The 13,862-nt window shown below is 37.9% G+C and overlaps 1 protein-coding gene across 3 annotated transcripts in view; it reads left to right on the forward strand.

The window, feature by feature from the left end:
- Nucleotides 1-13,862, forward strand: part of SCFD2 (sec1 family domain containing 2) — a 401,014-nt gene that overhangs the window by 27,707 nt on the left and 359,445 nt on the right. The window lies entirely within an intron of this gene.

The following is a 13,862-nucleotide window of genomic DNA, read 5'->3' on the forward strand; positions in this document are numbered from 1 at the left end:
AGAATCTGAAGCAGGCTCCAGGCTCTGAGCGCTCAGCACAGAGCCCGACGCAGGGCTCGAACTCACAAACTGTGAGATCATGACCTGAGCCAAAGTCCGTTGTTCAACCGACTGAGCCACCCAGGCGCCCCAGTACTACCTCTGATTTTAAATTCACCTATAGATAGAATGACTGAACTTAGATGTGAACATCACATAAGGTATATTTAGTGTTAAGGTGGATGTGGAGAGCCAGCACCCAAGGGTGAAACAGGGTGCTGTCGGAAAAACCACCAGATGCCAAATAGAAGTGAGGCAAGATTTTATTCACAGCCAGGCCAAACCTGACCTCCTGATCTTAAGGAGAAAAGTGCAGAGAATGGCCCCGAACAAAGGTAGCAGTGAGCTTACCTGGATTTTAGCGAGTCAGAATACGTCATTATTTGGTTAACCAATTACAATTTACAGCATTTCATGGTAGCCAATTATATTGTGACACACAGACGTTAGTTTTGGCAGGAACCTATCAATTTAAAGGTCTTTGTCCTAAGAGGGTTTAACATGACCAATCATAGTTAGACATCTGAGATGCCGTAGGGCAATAAGTATGTGACTTTTTACATGTTGGTCTTGCCTAGGCCAGATCTTGGTAGAAGGGGTGGGGGAGCTTTTTTTGCATCCTAAGTTATCTATTTAGCAAGCAGGCTCGGTCACAGAAGCCAGAGAGGGCGGTTAGTAATTTCCGATAACCCTAATAGGGAACTACATAAACCTTTTATCTCAATTATTCATGAAAGGTGAGTTTAAGCTGAACTTATATACAATAAGCTTTCTGATATCTTATAAGCTGACCTATTACAAAGGGGATGTGTGATCACATAGCAGTGTTGTGAATGACCTTGCCACTGGTCCAGGCTGTGGCCATCTTCTCAGCCTGTACCAAAAAACAAGTGACATTAAAAAAAACTGTTTCATGGGGTGCCTGGATGGCTCAGTGGGTGAGCGTCCGACATCGGCTCAGGTCATGATCTCACCGTTTGTGAGTTCGAGCCCCACATCAGGCTCTGTGCTGACCGCTTGCTCAGAGCCTGGAGCCTGCTTCAGATTCTGCATCTCCTTCTCTCTCTGCCCCTCCCTAGCTCACGCTTTGTCTCACTCTGTTTCTCAAAAATAAATAAATGTAAAAAAAAAAAAATTAAGAATAAAACTGTTTCGGGGGGCACCTGGGTGGGTTAGTCGGTTAAGTATCTGACTCTTGATTTCTGCTCAGGCCACAATCTCACTGTCGTGGGTTGAGCCCCATGCCCAGCTCTGTGCTGGGCATGGAGACTGCTTGGTGTCTCTCTCTAAATAAACATTAAAAAAACCAAAACCATTCGGGGCACCTGGCTGGCTCTGTCGACTGGGAAGTGCATTGAGCCAACTTAACAACAACAACAACAACAACAACAACAACAACAACAAAAACCAAACCTGTTCAAATAAACACTGCAGTTTGAGTAGGAGGAAGGCCTACCTCTTCTCAGCATGCAGCTTGCTATATTTAACTTTTTTAGGGGAATTCTGAAGGTCATGTGGTCTCAGTTACAGGTTTAGAAAAAAGAATTAATGAATGATTTGTGGATGGTGGGGTGAAATAAAGCAGGGCTCTTTTCTGAAAATGAAGGGATAAATGTGTCTTCTAACAAATAGTTAAATAGTTTAATATGCCAGAGATAGTTAACTTCTATTTCTTGATAAAGATTTACATTTAATAGTTAGATTTTTTTTTTTTAGAATTCTTCTTTTTTTAATGTATATTAAGAGAAGAGGGTTTGAAGGTAGAAACTCTTTTTCTATAATTGCTCACATATTGCAACTCTGTCATGGTATTTGTTACTTAAGGAATGTGCAGGCAATCTCCAGAATCTTTTTCATATTGAAAAATTTAAAATGGTTTGTGGTCTCTGTGTTGTGAGAACACTGAACTCTGGGTCATTGTGGGTTTGGGATCCATAATTTAAATGGAAACTATGGCTCCTTTAGAAAAAGCTAAGAATTCTCTGAAGTTAGCTACAACAGAAAAGGAGGAATGGAAAGACTCATTACATTTGAATGACAAGTTCCTAATTAGGTTGATGTTAACTCTGCCAAGTAAAAGTCAACAAGTCCAAAAATCTAACTCCTTGTGAGTTAACCAGCCACAGCCTTTATTGGGGTGCTTCTAAATCTTTGGTTTTATAGACTAGAATGTCTTCAGTAGCATGGCAGAATTGTCCCATATTTGTGGCTACAGCTTTTCTCCCCTATTACCTGCTGGTATTTTTGCCTGAGGACTCCTTTGCTTGCTTGCTTGCTTGCTTGCTTTGTTTGTTTCTTTCTTTTTTTAATTTAAATTTTAGTTAACATACAATGCAATATTGGTTTCAGAAATAGAATTCAGTGATTCATCACTTACAGACAACACCCAATGCTCATCACAAGTGCCTTCCTTAATACCCATCACCCGTCTAGCCCATCTCCTACCCACTTCCCTCCATCAACTCTGTTTGTTCTCTGTCATTTAGAGTCACTTGTGGTTTGGTTCCCTTTCTTCTCTTCCCTCCACCACCCCCCCCCCATATGTTCATTTGTTTTGTTTCTTAAATTCCACATATGAGTGAAACCATATGATATTTGTCTTTCTCTGATTGACTTATTTCACTTAGCATAATACATTCTAGCTCCATCCACGCATTGCAAATGACAAGATTTCATTATTTTTGATGGCTGACTAATATTCCGTGTGTGTGTGTGTGTGTGTGTGTGTGTGTGAGACATATTTTTAACAAATATTTATTTTTGAGAGACAGAGAGAGAGAGCGCGTGCATGTGAGTGGGGGAGGGACAGATAGAGGGGGAAACAGAATCCCAAGGAGGGCCCACACGGTCAGCTCAGAGCCTGATGTGGGGCTCGAACTCATGAACTGTGACATGACCTGAGCTGAAGTCAGCAGTCAGATGCTTAACTGACTGAGCCACCCAGGTGCCCCTGTATACCACATCTTTATCTGTTCATCACTCGATAGACATTTGGGCTTTCTCCATAGTTTAGCTATTGTTGATAGTGCTGCTGTAAACATTGGGGTGCATGTACCCCTTCAAATCTGTATTTTGTATCCTTTTACGTCTGCCTTCTAATAACTGTGTCACACTGGGATAATGACTGGTGGTAGGGTGATTGGGATCAACAGGGTAAGGCTAGTTTCCTTTGTTTTAGGAAGAAGAAAATCTGAAGAATGAGATGGTTTTAGCAATAAAGAAGGCATTGTGGGGGTCCAAGGCAGGAGAGATCTGAAATCCAGAAAGTTCAGTGGGGTGAAAATTTAGGAAGCTCATCATGGGTGAAAATATGGAAGTAAATCCTCCGAGCATGTAAATGTGTGTTGTAATTTATTTGCAGTATTTATTAATTGACTACTGTGTGACAGGCACTTGATAAAGACAAGATCCTCATGGAATTTTTTTCTAATGGGGGAGACAACAAACAGATAAGTGGATATATAATGTCAGTCAGGAATAAGTGCTCTGAAGCAAATAAAGCAAGATAAGGGAATCAAGAGTGACTAGGGATTTGGGGTGGTGAGGAGGTGTATGGAGGAGATAGAAAAGATCTTTGGGAGATGTCTTTCAAGCAGAGACTTCAAGGAAGTAAATTATAAGTCTTGTGGATATCTAGGACTGGAACATTCCATCCTAAGGAAAGGACTAGTTGTTCAGAGATAACTTATGTTGTTAATTTGCTTTTCCCTAATGGCTAATTATGTTAAACATCTTTTCCTGTACTTACGTTCCATCTGCATATCCTTTTTTTTTTTTTTTTAACGTTTATTTATTTTGGGGACAGAGAGAGACAGAGCATGAATGGGGGAGAGACAGAAAGAGAGGGAGACACAGAATCAGAAACAGGCTCCAGGCTCTGAGCCATCAGCCCAGAGCCCGACGCGGGGCTCGAACTCACAGACCGCGAGATCGTGACCTGAGCTGAAGTCGGACGCTTAACCGACTGAGCCACCCAGGCACCCCTGCATATCCTTTTTTTTTGACAAGTAACCAAAGTACTATATTTTCCTCTTTATGTGTTTGTATAGCTGATCATATTACATATAATAGTATAATTAATTTAAAACTATAGATTTTTTGTTCTTTCTAAGTTTTTAAACTATAGTTAACATACAATGTAATACTAGTTTCAGGTATAGAATTTAGTGATTTATCATTTACATACAATACGCAGTGCTTATCACAACTGTTCTCCTTAATTCCCATCACTTATTTCAACTGTCCCCCACCCGCCTCCCCTCCAGACCCCAGTAACCCCAGTAACTCTTCTGTAGTTAAGAGTCTGTTTCTTAGTTTGCCTCTCTCTTTTTGTTCCCCACTATGTTCACTTGTTTTGGTTCTTAAACTCCACGTATGAGTGAAATCATATGGTATTTGTCTTTCTCTGACTGACTTATTTTGCTTAGCATAATACTCTCTAGCTCCATCCACATGATTGCAAATAGCAATACTTTATTCTTTTTTATGGCTGAGTAATACGTATATATGTCTGTGTGTGTGTGTACATATGTGTGTGTGTGTATACGTATATGTATATATGTATACCACATCTTCTTTTTCCATTCATCAGTCAGTGGACATTTGGCCTCTTTCCATAATTTGGCTATTGTTGATAATTCTCCTATAAACATCAGGGTGCATGTATCCCTTTGAATTATTTTTGTATCCTTTGGGTAAATACCTACTAGTACAATTGCTGGGTCACAGGGTAGTTCTATTTTTAACTTTTCGAGGAACTTTCATGCTGTTTTCCAGAGTGGCTGCACCAGTTTTCATTCCCACCAATAGTACAAAAGTGTTCCCCTTTCTCCACATCCTCGCCAGTCTGTGTTGTTAATTTTAGCCATTCTGACTGTTGTGAGGTGATACCTCATTGTAGTTTTGATTTGTATTTCCCTGATGATGAGTGAGGTTGAGCATCTTTTTATGTATCTGTTGGCCATTTATGTATCTTCTTTGGAAAAATGTCTATTCATGTCTTCTGCCCATTTTCAAATTGAATTATTTGTTTTTGGGTGTTGGATTTTATAACTTCTTCATATATTTTCGATACTAACACTTTATCAGATGTGTCATTTGCAAATATCTTTTCTCATTCCATTGGCTGCGTTTTAGTTTCGTTGATTGTTTCCTTTGCTGTGCAGAAGCTTTTTATCTTGATGAAGTCCCAATAGTTCATTTTTGCTTTTGTTTCCCTTGCCTGAGTCATGTCTAGTAAGAAGTTGCTGTGGCCAAGGTCAAAGAGATTGCTGCCTGTTTTCTCACCTAGGATTTTGATGGTTTTCTGTCTTACATTTAGGTCTTTCATCCATTTTGAATTTATTTTTGTGTATGGTGAAAAAAGTGGTCCAGTTTCATTCTTTTGCATGTTGCTGTCCAGTTTTCCCAATACCATTTGTTGAAGAGACTGTCTTTTTTTCCATTGGCTATTCTATCCTGCTTTGTTGAAGATTAATGGACCATATAGTTGTGGGTTCATTTCTGGGTTTTGTTTTCTCTTCTGATCTGTTGATCTGTGTGTCTGTTTTTGTGCCAGTACCATATTGTCTTGATCACAACAGCTTTGTAATAGAACTTGAAGTCTGGAATTGTGATGCCTCCAGCTTTGCTTTGCTTTTTCAAGATTGCTTTGACTATTCAGAGTCATTTGTGGTTCCATATAAATTTTAGGATTGTTTGTTCTAGCTCTGTGAAAGATGCTGGTGGTATTTTGATAAGAATTGCATTAAATCTGTAGATTGCTTTGGGTAGTATAGACATTTTAACAATGTTCTTGCTATCCATGAGCATGGAATGTTTTTCCATTTCTCTGTGTCTTCCATTTCTTTGTGTCTTCAGTTTCTTTCATAGTGTTCTATAGTTTTCAGAGTACAGGTCTTTTACCTCTTTGGTTAGATTTATTCCTAGGCAGCTTATGGTTTGAGGCACAATTATAAATGGGATTTATTCCCCAATTTGTGTTTCTGTTGCTTCATTATTAGTGTATAGAGATACAACAGATTTCTGCATGTTGGTTTTACATGCTGCAACTTTACTGAAATTGTGTTATCAATTTTAGCAACGTTTTGGTGGAATCTTTTGGGTTTTCCATTCAGAGTATCATGTCATCTGCAAATAGTGAAAGTTTGACTTCTTCCTTGCCAATTTGGATGCCTTTATTTCTTTTTGTTGTCTGATTGCCGTGGCTAGGACTTCCAGTACTATGTTAAATAACAGTGGTGAGAGTGGACATCCCTGACTTATTCTTGACCATAGAGAAAAAGCTCTCAGGTTTTCCCCATTGAGGATGGTATTACCTGTGGATTTTTTTTTGTCTCTGGCCTTTATTATTTAGAATTATGTCCCTTCTAACCCTACTTTGTTGAGGGTTTTTATCATGAATGGATGTTGAACTTTGTCAAATGCTTTTTCTGCATCGATTGAAAGGATCATCTGGTTCTTATCCTTTCTTTTATTAATGTGATGTATCATGTTGATTGATTTGCAAATATTGAACCACTCCCGCATCCCAGGAATAAATCCCACTTGATTGTGGTGAATGATTTTTTTTTAATGAATTGTTGGTTTTGATTTTCTAGTATTGAGAATTTTTACATCCATGTTCATCAGGGATATTGGCCTATAGTTCTCTTTTTTAGTGGAGTCCTTATCTACTTTTAGAATCAGTAATGCTGGCCTCATAGAATGAATTTAGAAGTTTTCCTTCTATTTCAATTTTTTGGAACAGTTTGAGAAGTCTGGGTAGGGGTTTATCAATTTTATTAATTTTTTCAAAAACCAGCTCCTGGATTCATTAATCTGTTCTATTGTTTTTTTAGTTTCTATATCATTTATTTCTTTAAAAAATTTTTTTTTACATTTATTTATTTTTGAGAGCCAGAGTGAGACAAAGTGAGAGTGGGGGAGGAGCAGAGAGAGAAGGAGACACAGGATCGGAAGCAGGCTCCAGGCTCTGAGCTGTCAGCACAGAGCCCGATGTGGGGCTCGAACCCACAGACTGTGAGATCATGACCTGAGCTGAAGTAGGACACACAACTGACTGAGCCACCCAGGCACCCCTTTGTATCATTTATTTCTGCTCTAATATTTATTATTTCCCTTCTTCTGCTGTGTTTAGGCTTCATTTGTTGTTCTTTTTCTAGCTCCTTTCAGAGTAAGGTTATGTTGTTTGAGATTTTTTCTTGCTTCTTGAGGTGGGCCTGTATTGCCATATACTTCCCTCTTATGCCTGCTTTTGTTTCATCCCAAAGGCTTTGGAGTATCGTGTTTTTGTTTTCATAAGTTTCCATATTTTTAAAAATTTCTTCTTTGATCTTCAAGTTGACCCATTCGTTATTTAGTAGCATGTTGCTTAACCTCCATGTATTTGTGGTCTTTCCAAAGGTTTTCTTGTGGTTGACTTCAAGTTTCATAGCATTATGATCAGAACATATGCAAGGTATGATCTCAATCTTTTTGTACTTGTTGAAACCTGACTTAGTATGTGATCTATTCCGGAGAATGTTCCATGTGGATTGAAAAGAATGTGTATTCTGCTGCTTTAGAATGAAATGTTAATCTATCTGTTAAATCCATCTGTTCCAGCATGTCATTCAAAGCCATTTTTCCTTGTTGATTTTCTGCTTAGATGATCTGTCCGTTGTTGTAAGTATGGTGTTAAAGTCCCCTACTATTATTGTGTTACTATCAATGAGTTCCTTTATGTTATTAATTATTTTATATATTTGGGTGTACTGTGTTGGGGCCATAAATATTTATAATTGTTAGACCTTCTTGTTGATAGTACCCTATATTGTAATACAATGCCCTCCTTCATCTCTTGTTACAGTCTTTAGTTTAAAATCTAGTTTGACTGATATGTAAGTATTGCTAGTCTGGCTCTCTTTCTTTTTTTTTTTTGTTTGGTTTTGTTTTCATTTATGTTTTGAGAGAGAGAGAGAGGGCATGAGCAGGAGAGGGGCAGAGAGAAAGAGGGGACAGAGAATCCGAAGTGGGCTCTGTGCCCAGAGGCTGACAGCAGTGAGCCCAATGTGGGGCTCAAACTCTTGAACCCTGAGATCATAACTTGAGTCAGAGTCAACCGATGGAGTCACCCAGATGCCTCTGGCTTTCTCTTGACGTCCATTTGCATTCTAAATGTTTCTCCTCACTTTTATTCTACATGTCTTTATGTCTAAGATGAGTATATTGTAGACAGCATATAGATGGGTCTTATTTTTTTCTAACACCCTATGTGTTTTGATTGGCACATTTAGTCCATTTATGTTCAGAGGAATTATTGATAGATGTGTGTTTAGTGCCATTTTATTACCTGTTTTGCCATTATTTCTGGAGATTTTCTCAGTTCTTTTCCTGTCTTTGTCACTTTCCACTCAAAGAGTCCCCTTTAATATTTCTTGCAGAGTTGGTTTAGTGATGATGAACTCCTTTAGTTTTGTTTGTCTGGGAAACTCTTTATCTCTCCTCCTATTCTGAATGATATTGCTGGATAGAGTATTCTTGGCTGCAAATTTTTCCCATTCAGCACATTGAATATATCATGCCACTCCCTTGTGGCTTGCCAAGTTTCTGTGGAGAGATCTGCAGCTGGCCTTATGGGTCTCCTGTGTAAGTTAGGGACTTCTTTTGTCTTGCTTCTTTTAGGATTTTTTCTTTATCACTATATTTTGCAAATTTAATTATAATATGTCTTTGTGTTGGCCTGCTTTTGTTGATTTTGATGGGAGTTCTCTGTGACTCCTGGATTTGGATGTCTGTGTCCTCCCCCAAATTAGGGAAGTTTTCAGCTATTATTTCCTTAAATAAATTTTCTGTCCCCTTTTTTTCTTCTGGGACTCCTGTGATATGAATGCTATTACATTTGATGGAGTCACTGAGTTCCCTAAGTCTATTCTTGTGATCCATAATTTTTCTTTCTCTCTTTTGTTCAGCTTCATTATTTGCCATAATTCTATCTTTTCTATCACTTATTCATTCCTCTGTTTCTTTCATCCTTGTGTTCATTATATTCAGTCTGTTTTGAATCTCACTTATTTAATTTTTTCATTTATGACTGTTTTAACTCTTTTATCTTTGTGGTAAGGGTCTCCCTGATGTCTTCCATGCTTTTCTGAAGCCCAGTGAGAATTGAAAATGTTGCTTTAAATCCTCCATCTGTTTCAATTAGATCTCTGGCTATGATGTTATCTTGTTCTTTCATTTGGGATTAATTCTTCTGTCTTGATATTTTGTCTAAGTCTGTGTCTTCTTCTCTGTATTAGAAAAGCCTGTTATGTTTCCTGCTTCTGAGAGTAATGGCTTTATGAAGAAGAAGCTGAATAGTGTCCAGTGTTTACTGTATTTACCTATATATATATATATTTTTTTTTTTTTTTTTAAATATTTTTTTTTTCAACGTTCATTTTATTTTTGGGACAGAGAGAGACAGAGCATGAACGGGGGAGGGACAGAGAGAGAGGGAGACACAGAATCGGAAACAGGCCCCAGGCTCCAAGCCATCAGCCCAGAGCCCGACGCGGGGCTCGAACTCACGAACCGTGAGATCGTGACCTGGCTGAAGTCGGACGCTTAACCGACTGCGCCACCCAGGCGCCCTTACCTATATATTTTTGCTTATTATGTTCTTCCTTCCTGATGTTTCAAGATTTTTTTTTTCTTTTCTTTTTAGAGCTATTCCTTTTGTCATTCTTACAGAATACTAGGTTTTCGAGTGATGAAATCTCTTAGTTTTCACTCATCTGAGAATATTTTTACCTCCCCTCACATTTGATAATATTTTCACTGGATCTAGTATTCTGGGCAAACAGTTCTTTTCTTTCAATACGTGAAAAAGGTGCCACTTTTTTTCTGGCCTCCATGGTTTCTGATGAGAAATCTACTTTCATTTGAATTTTTTCCCACTGAAAATAAGGTATCATTTCTTTCTTACTGCTTTCAAGATACTTCCTTTCTCTTTAGATTTTTGAAGTTTAATTGCAATGTGTCTTGGTGTGGATTTCTTTGGGATTGTGTTATTTGGGGTTCACTCAGCTTATTTATCTGTAGGTTTATATCTTTTGCTATTTGGGAAATTTTTAGCCATTATTTCTCCTAGTACCTTTTCAGCCCCACCCACTTTCTTCTCTTCTGGAGCCAATGATAAGTGTATGAATTTTCTATTGCTACTGTAGCAAATTACCATAAACTTAGTGGTTTTAAAACAATACAGATTTATTCTCTAGTGCTCTGGAGGTCAGAAGTCTAGAATCAGTCTTAAAACCCTAAAATCAAGGTCTTGGCAGTTCTGGTTCATCCTGGACACGACAGGGTAGTTCCTGTTTCTTTCTTTTTACCTTTTTTAAGTTTATTTCTTTATTTTGAGAGAGAGAGAGAGAGAGTGTGTGTGCATGAGCAGGGAAGGAGCAGAGAGAGAGCCAGAGAGAGAGAATCCCAATCAGGCCCCTTGCTGTCAGTATGGAGCCTGATGTGGGGCTCAAACCCATGAACCATGAGATCATGACCTGAGCTGAAAACAAGAGTCAGATAATTAACCAAATGAGCCATCCAGGCTCCCCTAGTTTCTGTTTCTTGCCTCTTTCGGTTTCTAGTGACCGCCTGTAGCCACATGATTCTAATCTTAACCTCCATTATCATGTTGCCTTTTCTTCTGACCCTGACTCCTTTTGTGTCCTTTTATAATGATGCTTATGATTACATTGGACCAACCTGGATGGGTTTTTTGGAGCAAAATTTATGACATTGTGAAATGCACAAATGGAATCATATAGTATGTACTCTTTTGTGTCAGGCTTCATTCATAGCATAATGATTTTGAGATTCACCACATTATTTGATCCCTTTTTAATTCTGAATAGTAATATTCCATTGCATGAATATATCACAGTTTGTTTAGCTATTTTCCTGTTGATAGAAACCTGGTCTCTTTCCAGTTATTTACTATTATGAATAAAATTACCATGAACATCATTGAACAAATGTTTGAGGGAAGATACACTGTCATTTATTTTTCCTTTCAGTGGAATTTCTGGGTTATTCTTTCATTTCAGTGGAATGGCTATGTCTTAGGGTTGGTATATATTTAGTTTAAGAAAACCTACTAGATGGGGGTGCCTGGGTGGCTCAGTCAGTTAAGCATCAGACTCTTGATTTCAGCTCAGGTCATGATCTCACAGTTCATGAGTTCAAGCCCTGCATCAGGCTCTGCACTGATAGTATGGAGCCTGCTTGGGATTCTCTGTCTCCCGCTCTTCCTGCCCCTCCTCTGCTCACAATCTCTTCCTCTCTCTCTCTCTCTCTCTCTCTCAAAAGTAAACATTAAAAAGAAAAACTAAAACCTACTGGATGGTTTTCTAAAGTCGCTGCCCTATTTTACTCTTTCACCAACAATGCATGAGTTCTGATTGATCCACATTCTTGCTAACATTTGGTATTATCCATTGTTATATACTGAATTGTGTCCCCCCCCCCCCCCCCCCCCACTCAAAGTCATGTTTCTCCTCTAATCCCTACTACCTGAAAATGTAACTGTATTTGGAGAAAAGGCCTTTAGGTAATTAAGTTAAAATGAGTCCCTTAGTGTTGGTCTTAATCCAATAAGAGGATTAATCTTATAAAAGGAGAAGATTAAGACTTACTAAGGGACACCTGACACAGAGAAAAGGCCTTGTGAAGACACAATTAGAAGATTGACATCTGCAAGCCAAGTGTAGGGCCTCAGGAGAAACCAGAACTGCTGACACATTGATAGTGGACTTTCAGTCTCCAAAACTGTGAGAAAATTAATTTCTGTTGTTTAAGCCAATGGTCTGTGGTATTTTGTTATGGAAGTCTGAGCAAACTTTTTAAAAAAAATTTCTTTTTAATGTTTATTTATTTTTGAGAGAGAGAGGAGAGAGAGAGATAGACAGATAGGCAGACAGACAGAGCATGGGCAGGGGAGGAACAGAGAGAGAGAGGGAGACACAGAATCCAAAGCAGGCTCCAGGCTCTGAGCTGTCAGCACAAAGCTTGACGTGGGGCTTGAACCCACGAACCGTGGGATCATGACCCAAGCCTGCATCAGACGCCCAGCTGACTGAACCACCCGGGTGCCCCTGAGCAGACTTTTAAATTTTAATTTTAGTCATTCTTTGGTGTGTGAAGTGGTTTCTCACTGAGCTTTGAATTTGCGTTTTCCTCATGACTAATGATACTGAGCACTTTTTCATGTAGTTATTGTGTAGAGAAATTGGAACCCTCATCCGTTGCTAGTAAGAGTATAAAATCATGCTGCAATTGTGAAAAACAGTTTGGGAGTTCCTCAAAAAGTTAAACATAGAGCTAATATATGACTTAGCAATTCTGTTTCTAGATATATCACTGACCCTTGAACAAGGTGGGAGTTAGGGGTACTGACTTCAGCAGTCGGAAATCTGTGTATAAGTTTTGACTCCCCAGAAGCTTAACTACTAAGGGCTTACTGTTGACCAGAAGCCTAACTGATAATATACACAGATTAACACCTATTTTGTATGTTATATATATTATATACTGTATTCTTAGAATCAAGCAAGGTAGAGAAAAGAAAGTATTATTAAGAAAATCATAAGGAAGAGAAAATATATCTACTGTGTGAATATTTACCTAAAAAAAATCCACGTATAGGTGAATTGAGACAAGGGTTAAGAGACATTATATCTTTCTCTTTGCTTCAATAGCTGGCAATGTTGAGTCTGGATCCTAGACTGGAGATGAGACACACCATAGTAAACCTAAAACACGAGTAGAAAATACATCTTTGTTGTTGAGATTTTTGGAGTCCTTTATTACCACAATAAAGGACCGCAAGCCCTTTATTACCTTTATTACCACAATATAACCTAGCTTATCTTGATTGATATATCAGGTAATAAAATCCCAGGATGGTGGAATTTAGGTAACTTTTTTTTCCTTTTATTTTTATGTATTTGAATTCTTTAAAAATAAAATATATAATTTATATATTCAGAAAAAAAAATAAAATTATTTTCGTTGTGGAAAAAATTTTAAAAGTTGAAAAATAATTAGAGGCCATATTTGTTGCTAGTAATCATTCATAAATTGCTAATGATGTTTTTATTGGTAACAATGAACTCATAGAGAGTAGGAACTTTATTTTATGGATTGAATGCATTACCCTCACCACTTCTGAGTTTTAATTATGATTATCTCTATTTATGATTCCAAGTTTTTTTTTATAGTAGTATAACTTTAGAATATCTAGAGTTTAAATTAATTAGTTAATTAATTTTTTCCATTTTTTTTTCTTTTGAGAATAATTTAATTTTTTATTTTTTAAAATTTACATCCAAATTAGTTAGCATCTAGTGCAACAATGATTTCAGGAGTAGATTCCTTAGTGCCCCTTACCCATTTAGCCCATCCCCCCTCCCACAACCCCTCCAGTAACCCTCAGTTTGTTCTCCATAGATATGAGTCTCTTCTGTTTTGTCCCCCTCCCTGTTTTTATATGATTTTTGTTTCCCTTCCCTTATGTTCATCTGTTTTGTCTCTTAAAGTCCTCATACGTGAAGTCATATGATTTTTGTCTTTCTCTGACTAATTTCACTTAGCATAATACCCTCCAGTTCCATCCACATAGTTGCAAATGGCAAGATTTCATTCTTTTTGATTGCCGAGTAATACTCCATTGCATGTATATGTGTGTGTGTGTGTGTGTGTGTGTGTGTGTGTGTACCACATCTTCTTTATCCATTCATCCATCAATGGACATTTGGGCTCTTTCTATACTTTGGCTATTGTTGATAGTGCTGCTATAAACATAG

The sequence above is a fragment of the Panthera leo genome, chromosome B1 (genome assembly GCF_018350215.1).
Source record: "Panthera leo isolate Ple1 chromosome B1, P.leo_Ple1_pat1.1, whole genome shotgun sequence".
Lineage (NCBI taxonomy): Eukaryota > Metazoa > Chordata > Mammalia > Carnivora > Felidae > Panthera > Panthera leo.